This window comes from Denticeps clupeoides, chromosome 13 (assembly GCF_900700375.1).
Source record: "Denticeps clupeoides chromosome 13, fDenClu1.1, whole genome shotgun sequence".
NCBI lineage: Eukaryota > Metazoa > Chordata > Actinopteri > Clupeiformes > Denticipitidae > Denticeps > Denticeps clupeoides.
In genome coordinates this window covers 21,780,252-21,787,751 of record NC_041719.1, presented here as the reverse complement: position 1 = coordinate 21,787,751, position 7,500 = coordinate 21,780,252, and the positions used below count along the sequence as shown (strand labels likewise).

Sequence of the window (7,500 nt, the reverse complement as noted above, 5' to 3'; positions counted from 1 at the left end):
GATCTGGAGTCAGATGCGCTACCGTTGCGCCACGAGATCTGCAAATGAGAAAACTTCCTCAACAACCTGAAGTAAACAACAGTGACAATACTGGGACCTTATGGATGCGAAGCACATGCCCTACCACTATGCAACGTCTCCAGCTGCTACTAAACAGACTGAAGATTAGTTTGACTCACACATCTGCAACACTGCATTTCATGAACGCATAATTTAAAAAACATGCAACTATTGTTTCTGTTTTGTACAGAAAATTGTACAGAAAAGTAGAATACGACTTGTTTGTTAGGCCAGGCTCTGTGGCGCAATGGATAGCGCATTGGACTTCTAGTTAGTCATAGACATTCAAAGGTTGTGGGTTCGAGTCCCACAAGAGTCGCTTTAATTTACTTTATTCTGTGAGTCTTTCTGCTCCAGTGAGTCCAACCAAACACTTAGTGGTTTAATGTTTATGCTCAATGCAAGTGTTAACTTTGAAAGAGTCCTTCATTCTATCTTGTGGTACATTTATTACGATGGCCAGCATTTAAAGATCAAGCACTACCCTTCATACACAAAGTATGTCATAAAGATGTTTTAAATACTTTTACAATCCTAAATGAAAATGGTATGAGACGGCTACACTAATGAGTAGTCACCATGGAAACACCATGAATTGTACCTGGGACCCCATTAAGCAAAGCATGCGCTCTACCCCTGAGCTACATCCCCACATGTATGGCTGTTGTGAGAATTTGTTTCTGACTCACACATCCGCCAGCAGGATTTTTCTAGTGAGAGGATAATATAAACAATACTATTAACTACTACATTCACTTCAGATGAACCAAGATACAACAGAAGATACATAGGCCAAGCTTGGCTCTCTGACACAATGGACAATGCATTGTTTTTTTAGATTTTTCATCTTACCTTCTTGCCCTCCAACTACTCTACAAAAATGTTCAAAGTTTTAAGTTTGAAATGGATCATGATCCTAGCTTGCAAAACATGAAGTATGATGGCCAACATTTACAGATTAAGGACTACAACTTAAAGACTCTCACTATGTCAAAGAAATGATTCAACTACATATACATTTCTAAGCAAAATTAGTAAGAAACTAGTGCAATAAAGGGTAGTCACCATGGAGATGCTGGGGATTGAAGCCAGGACCTCATACATGCAAAGCATGCGCTCTTCCACTGAGCTACATCCCCAGATGTAAAACTCTAGTGAGATGTGGTTTCTGCCTCACACATCCGCCACCATGGATTTTGTATTCAGAGAATTATCTTAACAATATATTTAAATACTATATTTAGTTCAAATGAACCAAGATACAAAAGAAGACACTTAGGCCAAGCTTGGCTCTGTGACACAATGGAAAATGCATTGGACTTCGAGAGTGTTGTAAGTCCCAACAGTGTAACATTTATTTTTCTCTGTGTGAGTTCTCAGCTACTTTGCTTCTCAATACATTACAGTGCTGATATGTTTATTCCAGTGGCTCTTACTCAAACATTTTGAATTTTATTTTGACATTCAAAACAAGTGTTGAAGAAGGAAAAGGTCTTTTTTGTGGCTTTGTGAACCTGATTAATGATTTTCTTTAGAAAGCCAAAAAAGTGATATGATCCCGACGTGATTTGAACACGCAACCTTCTGATCTGGAGTCAGATGCGCTACCGTTGCGCCACGAGATCTGCAAATGAGAAAACTTCCTCAACAACCTGAAGTAAACAACAGTGACAATACTGGGACCTTATGGATGCGAAGCACATGCCCTACCACTATGCAACGTCTCCAGCTGCTACTAAACAGACTGAAGATTAGTTTGACTCACACATCTGCAACACTGCATTTCATGAACGCATAATTTAAAAAACATGCAACTATTGTTTCTGTTTTGTACAGAAAATTGTACAGAAAAGTAGAATACGACTTGTTTGTTAGGCCAGGCTCTGTGGCGCAATGGATAGCGCATTGGACTTCTAGTTAGTCAAAGACATTCAAAGGTTGTGGGTTCGAGTCCCACAAGAGTCGCTTTAATTTACTTTATTCTGTGAGTCTTTCTGCTCCAGTGAGTCCAACCAAACACTTAGTGGTTTAATGTTTATGCTCAATGCAAGTGTTAACTTTGAAAGAGTCCTTCATTCTATCTTGTGGTACATTTATTACGATGGCCAGCATTTAAAGATCAAGCACTACCCTTCATACACAAAGTATGTCATAAAGATGTTTTAAATACTTTTACAATCCTAAATCAAAATGGTATGAGACGCCTACACTAATGAGTAGTCACCATGGAAACACCATGAATTGTACCTGGGACCCCATTAAGCAAAGCATGCGCTCTACCCCTGAGCTACATCCCCACATGTATGGCTGTTGTGAGAATTTGTTTCTGACTCACACATCCGCCAGCAGGATTTTTCTAGTGAGAGGATAATATAAACAATACTATTAACTACTACATTCACTTCAGATGAACCAAGATACAACAGAAGATACATAGGCCAAGCTTGGCTCTCTGACACAATGGACAATGCATTGTTTTTTTAGATTTTTCATCTTACCTTCTTGCCCTCCAACTACTCTACAAAAATGTTCAAAGTTTTAAGTTTGAAATGGATCATGATCCTAGCTTGCAAAACATGAAGTATGATGGCCAACATTTACAGATTAAGGACTACAACTTAAAAGACTCTCACTATGTCAAAGAAATGATTCAACTACATATACATTTCTAAGCAAAATTAGTAAGAAACTAGTGCAATAAAGGGTAGTCACCATGGAGATGCTGGGGATTGAAGCCAGGACCTCATACATGCAAAGCATGCGCTCTTCCACTGAGCTACATCCCCAGATGTAAAACTCTAGTGAGATGTGGTTTCTGCCTCACACATCCGCCACCATGGATTTTGTATTCAGAGAATTATCTTAACAATATATTTAAATACTATATTTAGTTCAAATGAACCAAGATACAAAAGAAGACACTTAGGCCAAGCTTGGCTCTGTGACACAATGGAAAATGCATTGGACTTCGAGAGTGTTGTAAGTCCCAACAGTGTAACATTTTTTTTTCTCTGTGTGAGATCTCAGCTACTTTGCTTCTCAATACATTACAGTGCTGATATGTTTATTCCAGTGGCTCTTACTCAAACATTTTTGAATTTTATTTTGACATTCAAAACAAGTGTTGAAGAAGGAAAAGGTCTTTTTTGTGGCTTTGTGAACCTGATTAATGATTTTCTTTAGAAAGCCAAAAAAGTGATATGATCCCAACGTGATTTGAACACGCAACCTTCTGATCTGGAGTCAGATGCGCTACCGTTGCGCCACGAGATCTGCAAATGAGAAAACTTCCTCAACAACCTGAAGTAAACAACAGTGACAATACTGGGACCTTATGGATGCGAAGCACATGCCCTACCACTATGCAACGTCTCCAGCTGCTACTAAACAGACTGAAGATTAGTTTGACTCACACATCTGCAACACTGCATTTCATGAACGCATAATTTAAAAAACATGCAACTATTGTTTCTGTTTTGTACAGAAAATTGTACAGAAAAGTAGAATACGACTTGTTTGTTAGGCCAGGCTCTGTGGCGCAATGGATAGCGCATTGGACTTCTAGTTAGTCATAGACATTCAAAGGTTGTGGGTTCGAGTCCCACAAGAGTCGCTTTAATTTACTTTATTCTGTGAGTCTTTCTGCTCCAGTGAGTCCAACCAAACACTTAGTGGTTTAATGTTTATGCTCAATGCAAGTGTTAACTTTGAATGAGTCCTTCATTCTATCTTGTGGTACATTTATTACGATGGCCAGCATTTAAAGATCAAGCACTACCCTTCATACACAAAGTATGTCATAAAGATGTTTTAAATACTTTTACAATCCTAAATCAAAATGGTATGAGACGCCTACACTAATGAGTAGTCACCATGGAAACACCATGAATTGTATCTGGGACCCCATTAAGCAAAGCATGCGCTCTACCCCTGAGCTACATCCCCACATGTAAGGCTGTTGTGAGAATTTGGTTCTGACTCACACATCTGCCAGCAGGATTTTTCTAGTGAGAGGATAATATAAACAATACTATTAACTACTACATTCACTTCAGATGAACAAAGATACAACAGAAGATACATAGGCCAAGCTTGGCTCCTTGACACAATGGACAATGCATTGTTTTTTTAGATTATTCATCTTACCTTCTTGCCCTCCAACTACTCTACAAAAATGTTCAAAGTGTTAAGTTTGAAATGGATCATGATCCTAGCTTGCAAAACATGAAGTATGATGGTTAACATTTACAGATTAAGGACTACAACTTGATAGACTTTCACTATGTCAAAGAAATGATTCAACTACTTATACATTTCTAAGCAAAATTAGTAAGAAACTAGTGCAATAAAGGGTAGTCACCATGGAAATGCTGGGGATTGAACCCAGGACCTCATACATGCAAAGCATGTGCTCTTCCACTGAGCTACATCCCCAGATGTAAAACTCTAGTGAGATGTGGTTTCTGCCTCACACATCCGCCACCATGGATTTTGTATTCACAGAATTATCTTAACAATATATTTAAATACTATATTTAGTTCAAATGAACCAAGATACAAACGAAGACACTTAGGCCAAGCTTGGCTCTGTGACACAATGGAAAATGCATTGGACTTCGAGAGTGTTGTAAGTCCCAACAGTGTAACATTTTTTTTTCTCTGTGTGAGATCTCAGCTACTTTGCTTCTCAATACATTACAGTGCTGATAAGTTTATTCCAGTGGCTCTTACTCAAACATTTTTTAATGTTATTTTGACATTCAAAACAAGTGTTGAAGAAGGAAAAGGTCTTTTTTGTGGCTTGGTGAACCTGATTAATGATTTTCGTTAGAAAGCCAAAAAGTGATATGATCCCGACGTGATTTGAACACGCAACCTTCTGATCTGGAGTCAGACGCGCTACCGTTGCGCCACGAGATCTGCAAATGAGAAATCTTCCTCAACAACCTGAAGTAAACAACAGTGACAATGGATATACTGGGGCCTTATGGATGCGAAGCACATGCCCTACCACTATGCAACGTCTCCAGCTGCTACTAAACAGACTGAAGATTAGTTTGACTCACACATCTGCAACACTGCATTTCATGAACGCATAATTTAAAAAACATGCAACTATTGTTTCTGTTTTGTACAGAAAATTGTACAGAAAAGTAGAATACGACTTGTTTGCTAGGCCAGGCTCTGTGGCGCAATGGATAGCACATTGGACTTCTAGTTAGTCAAAGACATTCAAAGGTTGTGGGTTCAAGTCCCACAAGAGTCGCTTTAATTTACTTTATTCTGTGAGTCTTTCTGCTCCAGTGAGTCCAACCAAACACTTAGTGGTTTAATGTTTATGCTCAATGCAAGTGTTAACTTTGAATGAGTCCTTCATTCTATCTTGTGGTACATTTATTACGATGGCCAGCATTTAAAGATCAAGCACTACCCTTCATAAACAAAGTATGTCATAAAGATGTTTTAAATACTTTTACAATCCTAAATGAAAATGGTATGAGACGGCTACACTAATGAGTAGTCACCATGGAAACACCATGAATTGTACCTGGGACCCCATTAAGCAAAGCATGCGCTCTACCCCTGAGCTACATCCCCACATGTATCGCTGTTGTGAGAATTTGTTTCTGACTCACACCTCTGCCAGCAGGATTTTTCTAGTGAGAGGATAATATAAACAATACTATTAACTACTACATTCACTTCAGATGAACCAAGATACAACAGAAGATACATAGGCCAAGCTTGGCTCTCTGACACAATGGACAATGCATTGTTTTTTTAGATTTTTCATCTTACCTTCTTGCCCTCCAACTACTCTACAAAAATGTTCAAAGTTTTAAGTTTGAAATGGATCATGATCCTAGCTTGCAAAACATGAAGTATGATGGCCAACATTTACAGATTAAGGACTACAACTTAAAAGACTCTCACTATGTCAAAGAAATGATTCAACTACATATACATTTCTAAGCAAAATTAGTAAGAAACTAGTGCAATAAAGGGTAGTCACCATGGAGATGCTGGGGATTGAAGCCAGGACCTCATACATGCAAAGCATGCGCTCTTCCACTGAGCTACATCCCCAGATGTAAAACTCTAGTGAGATGTGGTTTCTGCCTCACACATCCGCCACCATGGATTTTGTATTCAGAGAATTATCTTAACAATATATTTAAATACTATATTTAGTTCAAATGAACCAAGATACAAAAGAAGACACTTAGGCCAAGCTTGGCTCTGTGACACAATGGAAAATGCATTGGACTTCGAGAGTGTTGTAAGTCCCAACAGTGTAACATTTATTTTTCTCTGTGTGAGTTCTCAGCTACTTTGCTTCTCAATACATTACAGTGCTGATATGTTTATTCCAGTGGCTCTTACTCAAACATTTTGAATTTTATTTTGACATTCAAAACAAGTGTTGAAGAAGGAAAAGGTCTTCTTTGTGGCTTGGTGAACCTGATTAATGATTTTCTTTAGAAAGCCAAAAAAGTGATATGATCCCGACATGATTTGAACACGCAACCTTCTGATCTGGAGTCAGACGCACTACCGTTGCGCCACGAGATCTGCAAATGAGAAAACTTCCTCAACAACCTGAAGTAAACAACAGTGACAATGGATATACTGGGGCCTTATGGATGCGAAGCACATGCCCTACCACTATGCAACGTCTCCAGCTGCTACTAAACAGACTGAAGATTAGTTTGACTCACACATCTGCAACACTGCATTTCATGAACGCATAATTTAAAAAACATGCAACTATTGTTTCTGTTTTGTACAGAAAATTGTACAGAAAAGTAGAATACGACTTGGTTGTTAGACCAGGCTTTGTGGCACAATGGATAGCGCATTGGACTTCAAGACATTCAAAGGTTGTGGGTTCGAATCCCACCAGAGTCGCTTTAATTTACTTTATTCTGTGAGTCTTTCTGCTCCAGTGAGTGCAACCAAACACTTAGTGGTTTAATGTTTATGCTCAATGCAAGTGTTAACTTTGAAAGAGTCCTTCATTCTATCTTTTGGTACATTAATTACGATGGCCAGCATTTAAAGATCAAGCACTACCCTTCATACACAAAGTATGTCATAAAGATGTTTTAAATACTTTTACAATCCTAAATGAAAATGGTATGAGACGGCTACACTAATGAGTAGTCACCATGGAAACACCATGAATTGTACCGGCGACCCCATTATGCAAAGCATGCGCTCTACCCCTGAGCTACATCCCCACATGTATGGCTGTTGTGAGAATTTGTTTCTGACCCACACATCCGCCAGCAGGATTATTCTAGTGAGAGGATAATATAAACATACTATTAACTACTACATAGGATTTTTCTAGTGAGAGGACTACATATTAAGCAGATTTTTAAAACAGGGAATTGGCAAAGGGGCTTGCTCCATCCGCTCCTTGCATCGACCCAGTAT

At 38.7% G+C, this 7,500-nt stretch overlaps 14 non-coding genes across 14 annotated transcripts in view; 5 read left to right on the top strand and 9 right to left on the bottom strand.

Annotated features, from left to right (window-relative positions):
- Nucleotides 1-39, bottom strand: part of trnaw-cca (transfer RNA tryptophan (anticodon CCA)) — a 72-nt gene extending 33 nt beyond the window's left edge. The window contains exon 1 of the tRNA in view: nucleotides 1-39. This exon is cut by the window's left edge and continues 33 nt beyond it. This is a non-coding gene — a tRNA (tRNA-Trp).
- Nucleotides 40-293: 254 nt separating this feature from the next.
- trnar-ucu (transfer RNA arginine (anticodon UCU)) lies at nucleotides 294-379 on the top strand. The gene is given in 2 exon segments: nucleotides 294-330; nucleotides 344-379. It is a non-coding gene; the product is annotated as a tRNA-Arg (tRNA).
- A 748-nt stretch (nucleotides 380-1,127) lies between these two features.
- trnaa-ugc (transfer RNA alanine (anticodon UGC)) lies at nucleotides 1,128-1,199 on the bottom strand. Its single transcript has one exon. It is a non-coding gene; the product is annotated as a tRNA-Ala (tRNA).
- Nucleotides 1,200-1,613: 414 nt separating this feature from the next.
- Nucleotides 1,614-1,685, bottom strand: trnaw-cca (transfer RNA tryptophan (anticodon CCA)). Its single transcript has one exon. It is a non-coding gene; the product is annotated as a tRNA-Trp (tRNA).
- A 254-nt stretch (nucleotides 1,686-1,939) lies between these two features.
- Nucleotides 1,940-2,025, top strand: trnar-ucu (transfer RNA arginine (anticodon UCU)). Its single transcript is given in 2 exon segments — nucleotides 1,940-1,976; nucleotides 1,990-2,025. It is a non-coding gene; the product is annotated as a tRNA-Arg (tRNA).
- A 749-nt stretch (nucleotides 2,026-2,774) lies between these two features.
- Nucleotides 2,775-2,846, bottom strand: trnaa-ugc (transfer RNA alanine (anticodon UGC)). The gene has a single exon. It is a non-coding gene; the product is annotated as a tRNA-Ala (tRNA).
- Nucleotides 2,847-3,261: 415 nt separating this feature from the next.
- Nucleotides 3,262-3,333, bottom strand: trnaw-cca (transfer RNA tryptophan (anticodon CCA)). Its single transcript has one exon. It is a non-coding gene; the product is annotated as a tRNA-Trp (tRNA).
- Nucleotides 3,334-3,587: 254 nt separating this feature from the next.
- Nucleotides 3,588-3,673, top strand: trnar-ucu (transfer RNA arginine (anticodon UCU)). The gene is given in 2 exon segments: nucleotides 3,588-3,624; nucleotides 3,638-3,673. It is a non-coding gene; the product is annotated as a tRNA-Arg (tRNA).
- Nucleotides 3,674-4,422: 749 nt separating this feature from the next.
- Nucleotides 4,423-4,494, bottom strand: trnaa-ugc (transfer RNA alanine (anticodon UGC)). The gene has a single exon. It is a non-coding gene; the product is annotated as a tRNA-Ala (tRNA).
- A 414-nt stretch (nucleotides 4,495-4,908) lies between these two features.
- Nucleotides 4,909-4,980, bottom strand: trnaw-cca (transfer RNA tryptophan (anticodon CCA)). Its single transcript has one exon. It is a non-coding gene; the product is annotated as a tRNA-Trp (tRNA).
- A 260-nt stretch (nucleotides 4,981-5,240) lies between these two features.
- On the top strand, nucleotides 5,241-5,326 carry trnar-ucu (transfer RNA arginine (anticodon UCU)). The gene is given in 2 exon segments: nucleotides 5,241-5,277; nucleotides 5,291-5,326. It is a non-coding gene; the product is annotated as a tRNA-Arg (tRNA).
- Nucleotides 5,327-6,075: 749 nt separating this feature from the next.
- On the bottom strand, nucleotides 6,076-6,147 carry trnaa-ugc (transfer RNA alanine (anticodon UGC)). Its single transcript has one exon. It is a non-coding gene; the product is annotated as a tRNA-Ala (tRNA).
- Nucleotides 6,148-6,561: 414 nt separating this feature from the next.
- trnaw-cca (transfer RNA tryptophan (anticodon CCA)) lies at nucleotides 6,562-6,633 on the bottom strand. The gene has a single exon. It is a non-coding gene; the product is annotated as a tRNA-Trp (tRNA).
- Nucleotides 6,634-6,893: 260 nt separating this feature from the next.
- On the top strand, nucleotides 6,894-6,969 carry trnastop-uca (transfer RNA opal suppressor (anticodon UCA)). Its single transcript has one exon. It is a non-coding gene; the product is annotated as a tRNA-Sec (tRNA).
- The last annotated feature ends 531 nt before the right edge of the window (nucleotides 6,970-7,500 follow it).